Source organism: Chelonia mydas, chromosome 7, assembly GCF_015237465.2.
Source record: "Chelonia mydas isolate rCheMyd1 chromosome 7, rCheMyd1.pri.v2, whole genome shotgun sequence".
Lineage (NCBI taxonomy): Eukaryota > Metazoa > Chordata > Testudines > Cheloniidae > Chelonia > Chelonia mydas.
Genome location: NC_057853.1, coordinates 101629958 through 101652012, shown reverse-complemented (window position 1 = coordinate 101652012; position 22055 = coordinate 101629958). Strand labels below are relative to the sequence as shown.

The 22055-nt window shown below is 39.7% G+C and overlaps 1 long non-coding RNA gene across 1 annotated transcript; it reads left to right on the top strand.

Moving 5' to 3' along the window:
- Positions 1 to 520: 520 nt before the first annotated feature.
- LOC119566843 lies at positions 521 to 17394 on the top strand. The gene is made up of 4 exons (XR_005226268.2): positions 521 to 2786; positions 4001 to 4083; positions 4201 to 4256; positions 17075 to 17394. It is a non-coding gene; the product is annotated as an uncharacterized LOC119566843 (long non-coding RNA).
- The last annotated feature ends 4661 nt before the right edge of the window (positions 17395 to 22055 follow it).

The window sequence follows — 22055 nt, the reverse complement described above, 5'->3', positions numbered from 1 at the left end:
CAGAACTGCCCAAATTTTGAGGCCAAGAGCCACATGGAAAACTTATCCTCGTTTAGCTTGCATCTAAAGTACATAGTGGGCCAACTCCTGAGTCTTTACTTAGTGTTTTATATATATTTTTATTTTATAGAATTTTTCAGTTACATCTTCCAAAATGAAAGTTACTCAGAACAGAAAATCCAAATATCCAGATCTATTGTTCAAAAGATATCTATAAAATTATCCTGAATTTAGCCTGCTGAGGCTGCCTAACCATTTCAGGTTTGTGTCTCTTTACAATTAGATGGCACAAACTCACATATAGACTAAATACTGGAGGCTTGGGTAAAACAGAGACCACAAAAAATAATGAAGGGGGGAAAATTGATAAGTACCCATTAAATCCCTCTCCCACATTCAGTGACCAGATCATCCCTTTAGTCCTTAATTATAACAAAATAAACCCCAGCATAAAATATGCATCAACATTTTTAAAATCTAACTGCCACCTAGACTGGGCTGTGTGGGTTTGTGAGGGAGGCACGCCTCTCTTTGCATCCCTCCACTGGTTCCCTTTTCTCTATCACATCAAACATTAACTGCTGGGCTTCACTTTCCAGGCCCTTCACAGTCTATCCCTACCCTACCTATCATCTCACATTCACTATTGAAATGTCAACTCCAGCTTCCAATTGGCCAGTGATTACTGATTTGCTAAATTTTCAAACAAGCACTTTCATACTTTCTCCCATGCTGTCCCTCATGCTTGGAAGGAGCTCCTCATAAACATCCACAAAACTAACTCATCATCTTTGTAATGGGGTGGACTTGAAGGTTTGCCTACAGACAACCCAGGGGTTGCTGCAAGAAGAGAAATGCCAAAGGCTATGTCTTGATGCTAGGTTGGAGCTTGCAGAAACCGAGAAGAGCTATGTCAAAGAACACATACGTAAAGAAGCTGAGCGGAACAAAGGCCTGGTAAAGGAGATTTTCGTCTGGAGGACAGATAGAAGGAAGCAAGATATCTGTTCATGCTACAGAAGAATAGTCTTCCCCTGCCACCCCCCAATCCCATCCCACTACAAGAAGAAATCGGAACAGGCCATAGCTGGAGTTAGGGATGATTCAGCGTACCCTTCAGCAACAGGTTGCTGAGTTGGCCAGTGAGGTTGATAGAAGACACATATTTGCAGAAGCACATGGGGCATTGAGAAAACAACTCCAGAACCTAATAGAAATACACGACCATGGCACTGAAAAGCATGTAGAAATGTGTGACAAGGAACCAAGCACAGGGACGACAGAGCAAGAAACTTGTGTTAGCACAGGCAAATTAATTAGCAAGGAATATTGCTAAACAGGGTCCCTGGGCTAGAATCCTTATCACTCCCCCCAGACCAATAGGGGAAGTTCAGGCATCAAGAGTAAAAAAAGTCAAGAACTATGAGTTCCAAATAGAAGCCAAGGAATGGGCTTAGAGGCCATTAGACTTTTGGGTTTTCTTGTTTTGGACTTTTCTGCTAACCCTGGAAGCAAAATGGATTGAGAGGTGACCTGGTTAGAGGATGGATAAAGGGGGCCTTAGACTGAAAGAACACCTGCAACACCCTATCTTGACAGGAGGGTTGCTCTGGAGGTGAGAGGCTCAACTGCACTCCTTCAAAACCCTCCTTTGCTGTGAGGTCTACAAAAAAAATGACAACAGTTAAGTCACTGGTGCTCTGGTACCTTGTATTCTTGCATCTCAGTGTCTATCTATCTGTTATCCCTTGCCTTATACTTAGATTGTAAGCTGCTTTGGGCAGAGACAGTCTTTTAGTTCTGTGTTTGTACAGAGCCATGGTGCATGATGGAGACTCTTAGGTGCAATGGTAGTACAAATTAATTATTATTGTGCTAGTGTAGTGCCTAGAAAGCTCAGTCAGAATGGGATAATTTGTCCTGGCTTCTGTACAAACAAATAGACCTTACAAGCTAAAATTGTCATATCTACCTACTATGGGTCATTTTAAAATTTTTTACTCCCCTGTGGATTGAAATGAGTCTAACAACAACTTGAAAGAATTATTCACAAATACTCTAGAATGAACCAACCTTTAGCAATGAACTTTGTGTCTCTTTGTGATCTATGCTGTATTTTTGTGTGGTGTACACATTTACATTGGCTTGTGGAGTTTGTGCTCGTTTCTTTGTAGGCCTTGCAGACATTGGTAAGAGTATAGTGATCTCCTGTGCGGTGGAAGATTTTTTGCCAGCAGGTAAGAGTAACCTCCTCTGTTCCAGGGGATGGATGATAGGTGCTTTTAGAAAAGGGGAAAACAAATCAAGCCAACAATAATCCAAACCACTAGGTGCCTGTCACAATGTACAGTGGGCAACAAGTCCATTAACTTTTTTCTGATAGTACCCTCCACACTGGCCTCCAGTCTGGGATCTCTTGTGGTGCCTGACAGTGAAGAGAGGAATAGGAATATTCCTTCACCCCTTCATTCATTTTTTGCTTGCTTCCTTTTCAGTGGAAGTGGACAAAAGATACTGGGACGATTCCAAGAAGAGGATTGAACGCAGGGAGAAGCCAACGAAGAGGAAAGCCAAGGGCAAGCTCTTACAGAGCTGCCAACTTTCCCAGTTTTTTTGTGAACCTTGTGATTGTATTTGTTTTTTTAATAACTGCTCAAGTGTCGGAAGAAAGATGAGGATGATCTTACGCTCACCAAAAATGGCTGCCCTTCGCTATTGTTTCCACAGAACTGAAGCACAGGCTGCTCTCACCACAGACAGCTGCCATCTCCCTATAGCCTTTGCAGGTGGGAGTGAGGCTGTTTCTAGTAAAGATAGTCACTGACTCCCATTGTTTTCAAGATAGCCATTCCCTATTTATTATGTTTGACCTAGGCAGGAGGCAGTGTGGGAACAGGGGAATGTGTAGAGACAGGATATGTGCAGGGTAGGGAGGATGACTAGCGGGTCAGAGGAATGTAAGATACAGAAAACTGAGGGGGAAAAGGAGGGAGAATATGGCAGGAGACTGTGGGTCGCAGGGAGTGACATGGGCTGGGGTAGGAACTGAGTTAGAAGAAAGGGAGAGGGGAGTGGAGGAGACTGAGGCGAAGGGCTGGTTGGATAGGGAGAGAGTCAGAACAATGGTAGGTGAGGGGGATGGAGACTAGAATGGCAGTTTCCTCACCCCAGAGGTTAGAAGAGAGTAAGCGGAGTTCCCGCCATGAGCAGTCATTTGGGAGGTCTATGTTTGGGTGTGCATTTGACACTGGATTTTAAAGCTGAAATGATCACATGCATTTTCACCTAAATACTTACACGGTCTGAAGAAAGAATTGCCACTAGTGGCATTTCCATTAGTGGCTCACTAAAATCCTTTCATAACATGATTTATTGACAGGAGGGTAGGACTCCACCACTGCCAGCAAAAGCATACTCAGCAAAATGCCTTTCTATTTCAAGGATGGAGGTAGCTGAGAGTATCACCCTCAAGATCGTACCTTCATTAAACACTTCTGAATAGACTTCAAATCCAGAGCCAGATTTTAGGCATAAGGTAGTCCAATCTATCTCTCAAGTAAGATCACCTTCTGACTTAGCATATTATTTGCACTAGCTGTTCTGATAATTCTACCTGGATGGGAGTAGATGATGGTCATTTCACTGGTGAAGGAGTTTGTCAGAGACCACTCTCTTTTCCCATCATGTATCCCTCTCAGTTTCATAGATTTTGAGATCAAAAGGGAACCATTATGATCATCTAGTCTGACCTCCTGCATAGCACAGGCCATTGAACCTCACACAGTGACTCCTGCAACAAGCCCATAATTGCTATTTGAGCTATAGTGTATCTTTTAGAAACACATCCAGTCTAGATGTAAAGACTTCAAGTGATCCTCTTCTCCTTAACTCTGTCCTCATGGGTTTCTGCTTCCAAACTACCTAACTGGGTGGGAAGTGAAGTCAATCTATATGTATACCATAGGTCTTTCACTGATATTGTGTTTTTTGCTTCCTGTAGATTATGCCATAATAAGTAGCTATTCTGATTCCTGCAACAAGACTGGAGAACAGGAATTACTCTGTCAACAAATGCAGGTACTGGTGAGTACATTTCTGTTACATTTTTCAAAACCTGATAACCAGGTTATAAGAAGTCTTGTCAACCACAATTTTTCTCAGTGAAAAATGGAGTCGTAACTCAGACTTTTATCACATTAGATGGTGGTTCCATCCTTCAAGTGACATGCTAAGGAAACATGACTCAAAGACGACAGGTAAGAACTTAAATTCAGTAAACGAAAATGAAAAGCTGGGAATCCCCCTACTAGGGGTGAAGTTCAATACCCTCGAGTAAAGCACGAGTAAATAGGCTTTGGATGTACTTCATCTGCATTCACCTTCCCTGAATGCAATGGAATTGCCACGATTCCACTATGCCAGGTACCTTCCACTGCCTCTTTTCTGCTGGGTGAACTCATTTTATTTCTCATTTGTTGTTAGAGGTGTTGCTAGAACAAAGTTCTTTCTATGCACCTCAGACCATATGCGGAATCTGTCTATGAACAACTTAAGAATTGATTGATTTGATGAACTCTATAACTCTAACCCTCAATGTGTATTAAATTAGCAATTTGCTGACAGGGACCATATCATACATCACACACCCGATTTGGAAGCAGCTGCAGGACAATCAAAGAATTTGTTAACTTGGAATGACTTTGCCTTGACAATACAAACGAGACTGGCCAGACCAGAGGAAACTGGGTTTTTTCTTGAGAGTGTTTTCAGATTGTAAACATAGTACCTATGTTTAAAAAGGAGAGCAAAGAGGATTTAGAGAATTATAGATCAGTCAGCCTAACTTCAATACTGGGAAAGATACTGGAACGAATTCGTAAACAATCAATTTGTAAGCACCCAGAGGGTAATAGGATAATAAGTAATAGCCAACATGGATTTGTCAAGAACAAATCATGCCAAACCAATCTAATTTCTTCTTTGACAAGGTTACTGGCCTAGTGGATGGTGGCAAGCTTATAGATATATCTTGATTTTAATAAGGCTTTTGACACAGTCCTATATGACATTCTCGTAAGCTAACAAGGGAAATGTGGTCTAGATGAAATTATTATAAGGTGGGTGCATAACTGGTTGAAAGACGATGTGCAAAGAATAGTTATCAATGGTTCACTGTCAGATTGGAAACAGATATCTAGTGGGGTGCCGCAGGGGGCTGTCCTGGATCCAGTACTATTCAGTATTTTCTTTAATGATTGGATAATGAAGTGGAGACTATGCTTATAAAATTTGCAAATAACAGCAAACCTGGAAAGGGTCAGAATTATTTTGTAGGACAGGATTAGAGTGCAAAATTACCTTTGCGAATTCGAGAGTTGGTCAAAAATCAACAAGATGAAATTCAATAAAGGCAGGTGCAAAGTACTACACGTAGGAAGGAAAAAATCAAATGCCCTAATATAAAATGGGGAATAACTGAGTAGGCAGTAGCACTGCAGAAAATGCACTTGGGGTTATAGTGGATCACAAATTAAATATGAGACAACAATGTGACGCAGTTTCAAAGAAGCTTAATATTCTGGGTTGTTGTTTTTTTAACAGGTGTTTCATATGTGAGACACAGGAGGTAACTGCCCCACGCTTCTCAGCATTGGTGAGACATCAGCTAGAATTCTGGGTGCCACACTTTAAGAAAGAATTGGAGAGAGTTCAGTGGATAGCAACGAAAAAGTTTAGAAAAGCTGACCTATGAGGAAAGATTAAGAAAACTGAGTCTATTTAGTCTTCAGAAAAGAAGACTGAGGGGGGATTTTAGATCTAGGCTGTGCCAATATGTCTTTCCGACTTCCAGATCATTCAAATTCACAATTGTTCTATTATCATCACAACAATATCCTCATCTTTCAAACCTGAGAGCCTTTGATTCTCTGTGTCTTTCAGGTACCGGACTAAATCTTGGTCCCATTGAAGTCAGTGGCAAATCCCACTGAATTCAGCAGGAACAGAATTTGGCCCTCTTTCCTCATTGTGGAAACTACAAGACAACAGTGGCTGTACTGACAACTTTCCAGGTGTCCAAGGCCTGCTCCCAATTTGCATACAAATTTCCATGAATCACTTAATCAGAAATAAATGCACACATACATAATCATAGAGTCATAGAATCATAGAAGATTAGGGTTGGAAGAGACCTCAGGAGGTCATCTAGTCCAATCCCCTGCTCAAAACAGGACCAACATGAACTAAATCATCCCAGCCAGAGCTTTGTCAAGCTGGGCCTTAAAAACCTCCTAGGATGGAGATTCCACCTCCTCCCTAGGTAACCCATTCCAGTGTTTCACCACCCTCCTAGTGAAATAGCGTTTCCTTATATCCAACCTAGACCTCCCCCACTGCAACTTGAGACCATTGCTCCTTGTTCTGTCATCTGCCATCACTGAGAACAGCTGAGCTCCATCCCCTTTGGAACCCCACTTCAGGTAGTTGAAGACTGCTATCAAATCTCCCCTCACTCTTCTCTTCTGCAGACTAAACAAGCCCCATTCCCTCAACCTCTCCTCGAAAGTCATATGCCCCAGTCCCCTCATCATTTTCATTGCCCTGTGCTGGACTCTCTCCAATTTGTCCACATCCTTTTTGTAGTGGGGGCCCCAAAACTAGACACAATACTCCAGATGTGGCCTCACCAGTGCCGAGTACTTACATCTTCGCTGATAGATGACTAAAAATCACTTGCAACACTGCTTCTGATCCACCAATTGAGCCAGGAGGAAGAAACGGAAAAGTTTTATTTGTTTACATTGATGGTTCATATAGTGCAACCATGCTAACAGTGGACTCTGCACTGAGAGGAGCCGGCTGCAATGAGTCAAAGAAAATCAATTAGTAAAATAGAAAACAAGTTTAAAAAGGTCTATTTTTAAGTCTTCATTGATTATTAATTCCCCTTACTTTTCCTTTTACAAGGCTCACCCAGAAATAATGTGATGCATAACTTCACCATAGTGTTGTGCCCATAGTTAAATTAAAAACATGAACAGCATTTTCTTGCAAATGAACAACTTTATTCCACTCAGCTGCTATGTGTTTATGTAGAGAGCAGTATTTTGGATCTGTTTTGTATTTAATATTAGAATTCACATCCCTGCCTGTACAATATTAAAGATTTCTAGTAATAGGGAGCATTTATTACTGGGCATACAAGATTTAACATGATAATAGATGAGACCTTGAGAAAGTCAAAGCATCTGAGAAGAAAATAGGTTGGATATATAATAAGGAAAAAAAGTTTGAGTTTTACCACTGAGCCATGAAATGAAAAGTAATAGCTGATGAACAGGGAAGAGAACAAGAGTCAGTGACAGAAAATACTGACACAAGATTAAAAAGATCAGGCGGGGAATAGCTATTCAGACTTAAAGTAATTACCAGGGAATCATGGAAAACTAATTTCTATAAATCAAAAAAGCAGTTTGCATTATAAGATACAAAATATATGGCTGACATCCTTATAAGCATCTGGGTTGTCAGCCAATTTCAGTCCCTGGATAGTCTTAAGTGCTTTGCATTTTTATGCCACAGAGTTAGTTGCCATGAAGTTTAGAAGCAGGAATGGCTTTGTGATTTTGCTAGCAGTGTTAAAGAAACAAAAACCGAAAAAAATATTATATTAGAAAGGGCAAGTTAATAAATGCAGATTATACAGGTGAAGGAACAGTAATACAATAAAAAATTGAAGGGATTTTTAGATATTAGTTTGAATTTTCAGGCACAAATGCAGCTAATAAAAAAGCCATTGTAAAAATGGCAAATGTTCATTTGAGAATTCTTTATGGTATTGTTCCTATTAAATACAACCCATCATAAATAAGGCAAACAAGAGCAGCATAAATGCTTATATTTGAAAGGCTTTCTTTAAAGGAATAGGGATCTGCATTGTTTTATAAAAAAGATTTTTAACACTGAGAAAAATGTCATTATCAGGGCTGCCTGCCAAAGCTAGTTCTATTGCTATCCTAAAGGCAAACTTGCGAGGCTTTGTGACTCAACTTCTACTTCTACAAAAACAAATTTAAAAGGAAACTCGAGACTTCTGTAGTTGTTTACATATTTTTCCTTGTTAAATCTCTGGAAGTTTGAAAATGCAAAGTGTTTCCTTATCAGATATTTTTCTTCCATTGCCTGTGCACATTAACTACTTCATATTGAATTGGTCATAGATCATTTTTAAAGGAAAAACAGGAAGGAAGCAGTTGTTTTGGAAAATAATGTATAAGTAAGTAGGTGGACTTTGCAACCTAAAAATGTAATTATGTATAATGCTTAGCATTTCAATAGCACCTTCTATGTGAGGATTTCAAAGTGCTTCACAAGCATTATGGGCTAGATATCCACAAAGGTACTTAGGCTCCTTAGTTAGGTGCCTAATCTCCCTTTTTCAGTGCAATGGGGGGCGAGGGTTAGGCAACTAAGAATGGGACCCAGAAAAGCCAGCATGCTCCAGGGGGAGCTGCCTAAGCTAGTCTATGTGAAAAGCTGAGGAGACAGGTGTGACCTAAGCCCCACCTCTCAAAGACAGTTAGGTGTCTATCTCCACTTGGGATACAGAGCCATGAACCTTCTCCTGGAGCTAAGCACCTGTGTCCTTTCTCACACAAAAGTGAGGAGGAGTAGGTGCTCCTCTCCCCATTTATAACTTTTAGTCCAGTGGTTTGGCATTCCCCACGATATGGGAGACCTGGGTTCTAGTTCCCTCTCTGCTTTGTGTAAGCACTGGGCTGTGGGGTTTTCTAGGGCAGGTCTCTCTCAATCTCTCCCATTAAAGCGGTTCTACTGTTTATAAATACATAAATATTCATTAGGCACATTCTAATGCCTCTGTGCCAATGCATATTTATTTTATTTATACACAGTGGAACTGCTTCAAGAGAGACTGAGAAAGCCTGCTCCCCAGAACTCCCCATAGCCCTTTGGTTAGGGCTCTCTTTCAGGGGGAGACCAAAGTGCACGTCCCTTCTCCAGATCAGCCAGAGGTGGGAGGGGAGCTGAACCTGGGTCTACCAAGTCCTGGGTGAGTCTTCTAACCACTGGGCTGAAAGTTAAAAGGGGGTGAGAGGTGGCAGCACCTCCTCCATCAGTGACTGTTTTGTGTTGGTTTAGGCGTGCTCTGAGCATGCCTACCAAATTGGACCCTGCAAGTGTGAGAGGTGGGGGAATGCCTCATTTGAGGATACCAGTAGGGCTTAGGCCTGAGATAGGCACCTAGATGCCTTTACTGAGGTGGCTGTGCACATGCTCATTGGCAGATTTTTAGGCACCTAGGGGACTTCAGGCAGCAGCTGAGTGTGAGTTTTGAGGATCCTGATGGTGCCTAGATAGTGCACCTAAGGTGGCAGTTAAGTGTTTGTGTTCTTTTGTTGATCTAACCCTACGTCCCTTGTCTTACAAAGATTTATACATGTGCTTAACTTTATTGACTTCAGCTGAACTAACTCACATATCTAAAGTGAACCTACACACCTAAATTAGTATTCAGGTATATCACGTATACGTAAAACGTATAAGTCTTTGCAGCATCATGGCCTAAATGATTGAGCATCACAACCTTCCTATGAGGTAGAAAAATATGATTATTTCTGTTTCATAGATGGTGAAACTGAGACAAATAGGTTAAGTGATTTACCTGAGGTTACATAGTAAATAAGTATCAGCCTGGGAATGAAAGCTAGGTCTCTCAATTCCAGTCCACCAGTTTTAATTGCTGCCTATTTAGAGGATCAGATTTGACAGTACCTATTTCAGTTTCACAGTGCTGGGTCCTGTTCTTTCTTCCCATGTTTTGAAAATTTCTGAGGTGCATATACAATACCTGTTCCTTGGTAGAGCTTTTACTTCTGCAAAAGTACCTATAATCGTTTTAGAGCTGATAGGAGCTTTAGGTGAAGGGACATGGGTTTTGAACAGAGATAAGCAGCTGTGGTTTGCCAGACAATGAATCAAAACATTGCTTTGGTAACCCACACACTTTCTGGGTGTGATGTTCTGTCCTGTGTAGTGGCACTGAGACCACTTAGAAAGAGAGAGATTAATGAGTCTGCTCTACAGCCTTAGCTAACAGGCATGAGGCTTTTAGCTTATGCAGTAGAGGCTCATGCATTAAGCTCCGGAGGTCCCAGGTTCAATCTCACCCACCGATGACCAGGGTCTGTCGGTGTTACACTTTACCTTAGCAATTTTTTCAGTAATGTAGAACTGCTAGACTAATCATAGTTCCACAACATGAGGTTTTTCTACACTACTTCTTGTGTAGGAAACTAAAGCCACAGAGATGCTACATGTGTTTGAAAGCTTTTTTGTTTTGTTTTGTTTTTTAAGCCAAGTTACTCTGGGATCCTCCTTTCTCTGGACCATTTGGCTCAGTTCCCTCAATCTGCTACTCATTTCTCTCCATCCCCTTATCACCCTTCTAATGGGTGTTTTTTATGTGTACATCATGCTCCAGTGCTACCAGTACCAAAACTATTAATTTAAAATTTAAATTATAATAGATTATTTACATTTAGGCTCAGTCCTCAGTTGCAGACAAATGCTGCACTTGAGAGGAGTGGGAACCACTGGATGTTCTGGGTGGTATTTGGCGTAGCCAAGTCCACAGTGGTGGAAACCTTCTGTGGGTTCATACTGATCCCATCAGGTGACATGACATAAACCAGGAAATCAGTGGTGGTGTGGTTGAACTCACATTTTTCCAGCAGCATTCCAGCACTTGTAGATGTGCTGGTTATGCAAAGTCTAGTTTTCTGAGAAGATGAGAATGTCATCTAAGTGGATCAGAATGAACTGGTCTAGGATATCTTCGAAGATATCATTCATGAAATATTGAAATGTGGCCAAGGCACCAGTGATATCGAAGGGCATAACCAGGTACTCATAGTGGCTATCTCTTGTGTGGACAGCTGTCTTCCACTCATCATCTTCCAGGATACAGACCAAGTTATAAGCACCGCGCAGATTGACTTTTGTGAAGACCGTTGCTTCACCAACCCATTCTAGAAACTCATTGATCAGAGGGAGAAGGCATTTGTTCTTGATGGTAATACTACTCAAGGCCTGATCATCACCATAGAGGCGCAATGTTCCATCCTTCTTTTTAACTAACAGGATAGAGGGTCCAGCAGGGGATTTGGAGGGCCAAAGTTCTTAGCCAGATTCTGATCCAGGTAATCTCAAGGAATCATTATCAAGTGGGTGCATTCCTAGAGGGGTCCCGCAGGGAGCTGTTCTTGTCCCTATGCTGTTTAACATTTTTTATCAGTGACCTGGGAGAAAACATAAAATCATGGATGATAGTTCGCAGATGACCCAAAAATTGGGGGAGTGGTAAATAATGAAGAGGACAGGTCACTAATACCAAGCTACCTTGATTGCTTGGTAAACTGGGTGCAGGCAAACAATGTGTTTTTTAATATGGCTAAATGTAAATGTGTATATCAAGGAACAAAGCATGTAGGCCATACTTACAGGATGGGGGACTATCCTGGGAAGCAGTAACTGAAAAATATTTGGGGTTGGTGGCAGATAATGAGCTGAACATGAGCTCCCAGTGCGATGCTGTGGCCAAAAGGGCTAATGCAATCCTGGGATGCATAAACAGGGGATTCTCACATAGAGGTAGACAGGTTATTTTACCTCTTTATTTGGCACTTGAGCAACTGCTGTTGGAATACTGTTTGCAGTTCTGGTATCATCATAAAAGGATGTTGATAAATTTGAGAGGGTTCAGAGAATAGTCATGAATATGATTAAAGGATTAGAAAACCTGCCTTTATAATGAAAGATTCAAAGAGCTCAAATAATTTATCTTAACAAAGAAAAGGTTAAGAGGTGACTGGATCATAGTCTATAAGTACCTACATGGGGAACAAATATTTAATAGTAGTTTCTTCAATCTAGCAGAGAAAGATCTAACAATATCCAATGGCTGGATATAGAAGCTAGACAAATTCAGACTGGAGCTAATTTTTAATATTGAGAGAAAAATTTACCAAGGGTTGTGGTAGATTCTCCATCACTGACAATTTTTAAATCAAGATTGAATGTTCTTCTATAAAATATGCTCTGGGAATTCTTTTGGGGAAGTTCTATGGTTTGTGTTATACACTAGGTCACGCAACATGATCATAGTGGCCTGGGAATCTATAAATCTCTTCTTTTATTTACTCCACAGTTTTTATTTGTTCCACAGTCTTGTTTCCCACTCCCTACCCCCAAAAATGCGTCAAACTCTTCTTTACCCTGAGTTCACACACTTGTGTTCTCTTAGCTGGCAGTAGCTATCTTGTATCTGACCTTATCCCAAATAGCCTTGAAACACCTAGTCTCTGTTTATTTCACAATCTTGTAAATATTAGCAAAATTCCCTTTTTATCTTCTATCTTTCCATAAACACAGACCAAATTTTTCTCTCAATTCCTATATGGAAGATCCTAAAATCCCTATAGCATTTTATTCATCTTTGATAACCTCTCCATTTCTATAATGCTACTTTTATACTAGGTCTAGCAGTACAGAGCATTTTCCCTAATATAACTCTACTGATTCCACCTACTGCACAAGCATAACTTCTTTTGCATTCACACAAGGCCTAGAATTATCCTAGAATTTTCTTTTTACTAGAATGTGCCTAAACTGAGGGATGGAAGCTAAGTATACTCAGTGACTACTTCTGTCAAACAAGGTATTCTGGATTGTGTGTCAGATGATTCCCCTCAAGAGCCCAGGAGCTTTATGCTTCTCATCTACCACCAAACTGGCCCCACTTTCTCACATTGCTGTTAATGTGCTAGTTCCTCCTGCCTGAGCCCCTGACTGCCCCATGTGCCTTGCTTCTGTCAGGCAGGTATCTAGTAGGGGGGAAATGGGATGCTATTGCATGCATGAGACCTAATCCACTCTCAGCAGACAAATTCTTTCTGCTCCCCATGATAGCACCCAACAGTGAGAATTAACCACTATTCTGTGGGATAAGCACTGAGTAGATGCGTGGCTAGTGAATTGTAATTGAATGTATAGAAGGGACAAAATCTTTCCCCTTTTTGCTCAGAAATTAGCACAGAAGTAGATTTAAAAAGTTAATGTTTAAAATCAAATGTACACAAGCTAAGAAGGAAGGTACTCTACATTTGGGGTCAGGCTTGGGTTATGAGGGATTACAAGTGTCGGTTACAGGGTTCATAAGATATATACATAGCACATAACCAGCATAGACCCAGATTGCGGGGCGGGAGTTTTTAAGACATCAGTGAATAAGTGATCTCGGGTACACCACCCATAGAATATATTTAGAGTCCAACTCAGTATTGGTGTGGCGAATAAGTACATGAGTGGGGTGCGTCCCTTGGTTCATCAGGGAAGGAAGGAAGTGGATTATTTCCCTGACCAGCATTGTCAGTTTAGTACCAGAGGACCTAATCCAAAATTCATTGCCGTGAAAAGGATCCTATTGGTGTCAGTGGGCTTTTGATCAGGCCCAGAATGAGCACTGAGGAATTCAGACTGTTTGGGAGTTTGGTACTGAAGGAAGCAAGCTGTTAGTGCAATAAACTAAAATCTGTATAATAAAGTAAATAGCTTATTTATTTTCTAACTCTAAAAACACAATGGAGGTCAAGCTACTATCCATTAAGAGAGTAAAAACTCCAGTATAACTAATGGGGAAAACAGCCAGCGGCACATTAGTTAGGGTCAAGGGCTACTTGTTTACTGCGAAGTACAGAAGAATTACTTATAGAGACAACATAAAAGCACATTGTAGAGCAGGTTGAGTGACTTGCCGTCTGACAGACAGATGAGGTTGATCATCTCACAGTGAGGACTTTCCTTCAAGAGATTAGGTTACAGTAGTGAGTTACCAAAATCTCATGAAATTAGCTGAGATCTTCACTATTCGCTAAAGTCCCCTGAGAATAACTTATGAAACTGCAGTGCTGTCAGCTTTGAACTTGAACTCCAGACCCTGCTTTGAACCTTGTGTGGGTCAAAAGCCAAACACTAGCTCACCTCAGTCCAGTTCTAGTGAGAGCTGACCATTTGTTCTGTATCTGGAAAGATATTAGGTTCCTCAGGGTAGCATGGGTTGGCATTAAAAACTTGTGCCTATAGCAAAACCCCCTCTCATCTAGGGACTGATCTTGTCCATTTGAAGAAAATACCTGAAGAAGCCCCAGTCATTGAAAGGGGAACCAATGGGAGTCCCTTAAAATATTTTGAGGGTATGGTCCTATATTTCTAAAATGACTGGCTGTGGAAATGATGAGAGGACAGGTGTGAAAATATAATAGTGTTAACACTGCACTGTTACCATGCTCTTTCCTCTGCAGCTGACTTGCTGCTCTTTAAAATGAAAGAGACAAAATTCCTTCTGTATTACCCTAGCAGGTACTGAAGAAAGATATAATTCCAGAATAAGTGAACTAAATAAATGTTGAAAGTAGCGGGCAGTGATCGATCCCACTGGGGTTGATTTATCATGTCTAGTATAGACATGATAAATCGACCGCTGAGCGCTCTTCCGTCGACTCCGGAACTCCACCAGAACAAGGAGCGCAAGCAGAGTCAACGGGAGAGCGTCAGCTGTCAATTTACCACAGTGAAGACACCGCGGTAAGTAGATCTAAGTACGTCGACTTCAGCTGTGCTATTCACGTAGCTGAAGTTGCGTATCTTAGATCGACCCCACGTGGTGGTGTAGACAAGCCCTAAGCAATGTCCTCTCATGCATCACAGAGCTAAGGACAAAACTGATCACCTGAAAATGTACCCATTAATTAATGTATTTGTCTATTTAAACTGTAAACTCTTGGGGTTAAGGAGTGAATCTTGCTATGCTTTTGCAGTGCCTAGCACAAGGGAACCCCAAGCTTTGTTGGGGCCTCTCAGCCCTACTTAGTACAAATACTGAAGAACCCCAGATAGGATGTTTTTGAATATTGATTTTGAGTTGATTATGCCATTCATTCTCTTTTTCTGAGATTTTATTCTCTTTCTTGGAGCAAGCAATTCACCAACCACAACTATTTATAAATGAAAGCATCACAGTGTTTTAGTTCTAAAGGCAAATTGCTCCATAAAATTATATCTTCAGTAGCAGAGATGGGGAACTCCTATTTGTTAAATCAACTTTGTGAATAACAGTGAAAAATAAAATTAATCTTAAAGAAAATACAATAGCCTATGTAATAAGACGTGTAAAGAAAATTGGTATGTAAGGTATAACCTGGCCTCTTTATGAAGCCGATGGCCTAAGCCTGCTAAATCCATCCTCTTCAGAAAAAGAACCATGATTTGATTCCAGTATTCCGGCTGAGAGGCATGATTTCATTTCCTTGTATGTAAATTATCCAGGGTACAGGCAGAAGAATTTGCCTGTAAGAGATTTCAGAAAATTCTCTTGCTTTTTGTAGTATTGTATATATTAATTTTATTATTTATTTTTGTGTCAGTGATTCTCTCTGATGAAGACGTGCCCAGAATTTGCTTGCACATATCTTCTTGGCTTTTATTGGTAGAGCAGACTCTCTTGTAATGCAGCCTGATTCTAGGACTGCATACCTTTGAAGTGAAAGGGAGACATTCAGTATTCAATAAATGAAGACTACAAATACTAAATGGGTTTGCACTGAAATTTTGTTTGGTAGTTTTTTCATAAAATACTTTGCTATAGATTCTTTTCCTGGACACACTATTGTCTCATTGCTCTTAAAATGAGACCTGCAAACACTTTGATGAGAATTGACAGTGTCTCAAACAATTTATTTTCTGTCGGCATTTCTGTATTCTCTGCTAAAATAAATCTCATTTATTGATGAAATGCACCTTACTAAAGCACAAAACATATCCTTATGCCATATAATGGAAAGGCATTCTCAGAGGAGTATTTTTCCACCTTTTTTCCAATGATAGAATCACAACATTGTTAGATAATGTTCTGCTCCATTGCAACTCTAGGTCTTTGTCTCACTGATAACAATCAGTGCAGCATGTGTGTGTAGATTGAAAAAAAAAAAGTGGATACGGTACCGTTTAAAAAAAAAAAAAAAAAGTCTGTTCCCTTCACTTTGATCAAATAAGAAGCTGATTGGGCTTCCTGTATGACCAGTCGGGGCTATCCAACAGCTTTCATAGCATATGGTAGGACATACTAAAATCTGAATTAAGCAACTTTAGTCATATTTTGCATGGCCCTTCCTTTAGTCCTTTGACTTAAGTCAGAATTTTAACCAGTAAGGTGAAATTTGTAAGTTAGTTGTAAGTTGTTACCAGAGTTCCAGAGTTAAATTAAGTAGGTTGAGTTAGAAATTGATTAATACTTTCACTAAAGTGATTTTCTCAAAATGCTTTTAGATTCTGAAGATAATGGAACACTGCTTTACAATTTTGTTGTACTTATTTTCCATCGTACATGTGATAATATATTTTCAATATTTATTAGAATTTTTTCTTTTATCAGTTAAAAAGATTACGTACCTTTCTGGCACAATTCATATACAACTAGGTTTATTTACAGAACTTAATTTGAAATTAAGTAATTATCACTTTTTATTTATAATTTTGAGGTCTTCTTCTTCCTGGAATGGATTATTTACTACAATTATCTGAAGCCAAATGGAAGGCCCTCACCAGGAACAGCTCTAATGTTGCTGGATCAAGAATAGAGGGGTCACTCTTCCCTCCTCTCTAGAAACCAGTTCTGTCACTTCTGTAATATACTAATCTGTTTTAAGACAAGAAATTCCCAAACCTGCCTTTCAGTTCATGTGCCTACAACTCTTGACCATTTAACAGATTCAGTTTCTTAACATTTATTCAGGCAGATAATTTCTGTTTAGTATGCAGTTCAGTTGCCAGTAACCAGACAGCTAGTAAGCAAGAGATGTTTTGCTGGTATAACTTTTACAGTATAAATACTAGATTGTATGCTCATTTTATATTATGTACTATACATGTTAAATACAGAGTGTATTCTTCTCTTCCCCAGTGGTGTCCTAAGTACTGTCTTTCTTCCCATTATCAACAGGAGACAGCAGTGTGTACAAGCAGACAGCAATGCGGCTGGCACTACATGTAGCTGATGAGATGGATGTCAATACTTGCCATGAAGTGGGTTATGTTGTCCCATTTGAGAGCTGCTGTACCACTGAAACAGTTCAGAGGTCTGAGGATTTGTCTTTAATCCCTCTAACATTGTATGAATGTCATTCCTTGAAATGAAGCACTAGACCTAGGTAAATGGCAGCTCTGGAATCCTTTGCCAATCACTGAACTGTAGCACAACTCACCAAAACAAAAACAAAACAAAACAAAAAAAACCCCAAAACCCACACACAATCCAAACACCCCCCCCACCAACAACTAGGGATGAAATTGACCATTGGTGTGTGGAAAAAATTGTATTTTGAAATATTTTTACTGTATTCTTTGAAAGTGAATAAGAATATGTATCACACAATATCATGGTTTTAGCAAGTAAAATATTTCCAATATTTCAAATTAGTTGAGATTTCATGATTAATTAGTAACCTATGAAAGACAGAGGGCCATAGTCTGAGTCTGTGCTGAATTATAGTACATTCCATGCAAACTCATTGATTTAAGTAGGGTTATTTTAGGGGTCAGTTCAAAATTGTGTCTGAAATCTCAATATCTGTATACTAAAGGGTTGTTGGTTGTGGGGGGAGGGCATTTTTTTAATTTCCTTTCTTTTTCTCCTTCTTCTCCAACCTGAAATTCTGTTTTTTGTGATGGAGACCCAGACTTTGGAAATGGACATAAAACGGAACACATTTTATTCCACAAAGCAATATTTGTACAAAAGTACCACATCATGCTTGGAAGGGAGATATGGTCAATTAAAGTGAATCATTTATGGATGTAGTTTCAGCAATGCTTGTAGAGGCAGGAAAAGGAAAAATTCTATACAAAGATGGAGTAGAGCAAAGGAAATAAAGTTGAAAATTAAAAAGCAGTGAAGATTGCATCCTAGTCAAAATGAGAAAAAAAACAGAAGGGTAGCAAGGGAGGCAGTCAGTAATGCAGTCAGAAGGGAGAAACCGGAGTTGGATTTAGAGTTAATTTTAAGATTGAGAAAACAAGAAAATATTAAGTGTAGATAGGCCTCAGCAATAAAATTTAGATTCAGATTTTGAACAAAACCACCATTTGGGAAGGTTCAGAACAGGGGGCTTACTCTGGTTCTTTAAAGAGATAGGAACAAGTCTCAAATTTCAGATCTTGGTTCAGATTTTCAATCACCACAGCTCCCACTGACTTCAGTTGGAGTTGGGGTCCTCAGCACTTCTAAAAATCAGTCCCAGTGGGACTAGTACTTACCTCTTAATTTGGAGGCCCCTTCCCCGGATATGTAATTGTGCAATATTCCCTCCATTTTATAGCACACCTTTCAGTGGCTTGGTAGGCAGGATGCTCAGTGCCTCTCCCTGGAGAGGATAAGACAGAGTTGGCTCCTAGACCTGAAGCTCACACACAAAACATTTGTAAAAATCTGGTCTAGGAAAAGAGAGAGAGAGAGAGAGTCTACTGAACTGTGGCATAATTAAAAATAATATTGAAAAAAAGAGTTTGTTGAGTAATAGAAAAAAATAACTAAATACAATGACAAGCTACAAGCCCTAACTGGCTGTGTGGACTTTGCTACCACACACTAACAGTTCCTTAATGTGCTTTGACATATTAGTGCGTGGTTGCAGGGTCCACACAGCCAGTTAGCGTGTGGCATTCTAATAGACTGTAGTTCACACCCTGGCTTGCCGTGCAGTAGCTAGAGTAGACAAGCCCCAGAGTGTGATACAATCTGAGTAATACACTGGGAATAAGTTGTGCTCTAAGCTGGGCTCTGAGATGGACTCAGTCTCAATGACCTCATCTAAAATGTGGGTAGTATCTTACCTGCCTCACAAAGATATTGTGATAATTACTGTAATGTATATTAAAAAATTTGAAATTGAAAAGCAATAAGTATTCTGATCTTATATTACACAAAGTATTCCTCTTTTTGTCCACCACATCTCTTTTCAGAGAAGTTTAACCATGTATTACAGTTTAGTTTAAGTGATTTCCAAGATTTATCCTTTTTTAATTAGATCTGGAAACATGTTCTATGTTACAGCCTCACAGGGACTATAATTACCAAATAGATGTGTTACATTAAGTTTCTTCTTTACCAATTTTTTTCTTGTCAGCATGTAAGGATTCTGCTGTCACCAGGACCATGATATAATTTCTTATAGATAGTGAAGTCTATATATTCACTAAAGATAAATTTTGTATAGTGAGTTTTCTGTGTTTCTGTGTTATAGATATTGTTCACATGATATACTACAGAGAGAAATGATGTCCACCGTTCTTCTGAGCTGCTATGGAGTCATCTTAGATGAAGCGCATGAAAGAACAGTTGCAACTGATATATTACTTGGAGTTCTTAAAGATGTTTTCATATCAATACCAGGACTGAAGTTGGTAATAGTTATATCTCTTCACGTGTCCAGCAAATGTCAGACTTATGGTAGCATCCCCCTCATAAGAGTGGAAAACAAACACTGTGCAGAAGTTGTATACACCTGCAGCATTCAAAAAGACCATTTCCTGTTTGCTTTAAGATTGCTCTTTGAGATACATCATACAAAAGAGAGGGATGATATTGTGATCTCTCCAGCATGTGAACAGAGAAGAAATCAGAGATGGTTGATTCAATCTATAATCCATTTTTCTAGGCCTTTACATGAATTATAAGCATACTGTTACCATGATTTAGCTGAGGCATTGAACATTCCCACACTGCATTTACCATTACAGCTCCCCTCCTCCCCCATATCATGTTCCTACAGATAAGCTTGGCTGCACCTGCTGCTATACTCTATAGGCAGCATGGACAAGCACAACGAAGTATCATTTATTGTGAATAGCCATACATGCCCCTCTGCTATGTTGCATGGAGCGTAGCAAAAAGTGGCACACTAGGACCCAAGACCACAGCTGCATAGGAGTGGATACTGCAGAGGCCTTACTGTTGCCACTCCATATAACATCAGCTTTGTAGCAGGGATGGTTGGGGATGGAGGTAGGAAATAGCTGCTTTCTACGGCATGTTTCCTGATCTGCATTGATTTCTAGCTGAAGTCTTCCTGGAAGTTATTTCTGGTTGCACTTCCCTTTATGGCTGAAGACTCTCTAAGTCTGGTCAGTGAACCCACTGACACAAACCATATGGCATGATAGATGAGGTCATCTTGGCCATCTGCATGGATATACCTGTTCTCTGAGTGATTGACATCTGTGCAGCTATCATGACATCTATGAGTTTGGCCTAATAGCTCTTGCTAGTTAGGGTGCAGAAAATCTGGACATCCAAACAAAATGATTTGGAAGAAATGGCATGAATGGAAACTTGCTGAGTTACCTGCCACTCACTCAGACTTTTCCCACAAAAGGGAAGTATATTGCCCTTGAAGATGAACCATTTTGAAGTTTTAAAGGGACTGAATATCTTCTCGGACTCATTCTTGCCTTCAGAGAAGATCTGTCCAGCTGGTGATGAAAATGCTCCTATTTCAGTCTTAAATATAGAATCCATTTTTGAATCCCTGAAAATGTGTTTCTTAAAACAATACTTACTTTTGCTTTGAAGTGGCTGCTGATGAATAGAAAGCTGCTCGAATTTAAACTGAAAGCATAATAGAAAGTCCTATTGACTGGGTGATCTACCTCCAGTAACGTTTTAGAATCTCTTCATATTTTTAGATTTTATTCACTTCCCCAAAGCAACTTACAGAACAGAGAGTCAAAATGGCACAAAAGGGATATGTATCCTTTACCAAATTCATTGTATAGATTATAAACTAATGAAAACTAATGATTAGTGTCCAAAGGTGTGGTTGGTGCTTCACAACAGTTTGTATTAAGTTCATTTAAAAAAAACAACTCATGGACTTTTTCAAAGTTGCATTTGACTTCGTCCTGCTATTTATAAATATATGGATTGGATATAGAATAACACTTTTTTCACATTAAAAAGACTGAACTATTTCTGAACAGGGGTTAAGGCATCAGTCTGTTTGGCAATTCCCTTTAGCACACACTCATGTTTTTGGTCATCTAATTTCCTTTCATCTCCACTAATACCCACAGCAAAACTCTAGAATCCATGTCAGGACGTCACGCCTCTGCCAGGAATGTCTAACAGTGTCCAGTTGTTGTAGCCACATCGGTCCCAGGATATAAGAGAGACCAGGTGGGTGAGGTGATATCTTTTATTGGACCAACTTCCATTGGTGAGAGAGACACGCTTTTGAGCTACATCAGTACCTGGTTTCAAGTTAAACCAGACAATCACTATGTTCTCAAATGAATTCACTCAGGAAAATAATAAAAGATAAAAAACCACCCTGTCACCTGTGAGCGAACACTTCACAAACTGATCGCTCTATATCTAACGAATCAGTCCTCATTGTCAAAGGAAACCTGCACAACACTTTTGAAAGATAAGCCTGGGAGCTTAAATACATAACTTTGCTAGCCACTAAAATGTATGGCCTTATTAAAGACAATGGATTTAGGGCTTATTACAACAATATATAAACATTTTGTCCCTTAGAATATGTGCTAACTACTTATGCTAAACTATCTGTTCAATCTTGTATTTAGCTGCAGCACTCTTAGTATCTTTCCCAGACCTGAAAAAGAGCTCTGTGAAGGTCAAAAGCTTGTCCTTCACACCAACAGAAGTTGGTCCAATAAAAGATATTACTTCACACACCTTGTCTCTCTAACAGTACCCAGTATATCCAGCAGACCTCTCAATGAAAGCTGCGTATTAGACAAACCGAACTGGTTGTCTGTTTCCAAGGAACCAATATTTCAGGATGATTATTTTAAAAGAAATAAAGTAAATAAAAATAAACTATTCTTCCTGCTGATCAGCACTATCCTCCTACTATATATCACTAATTCCGCTTATAGGAGTTGATTTCTGTGGTAGCTGC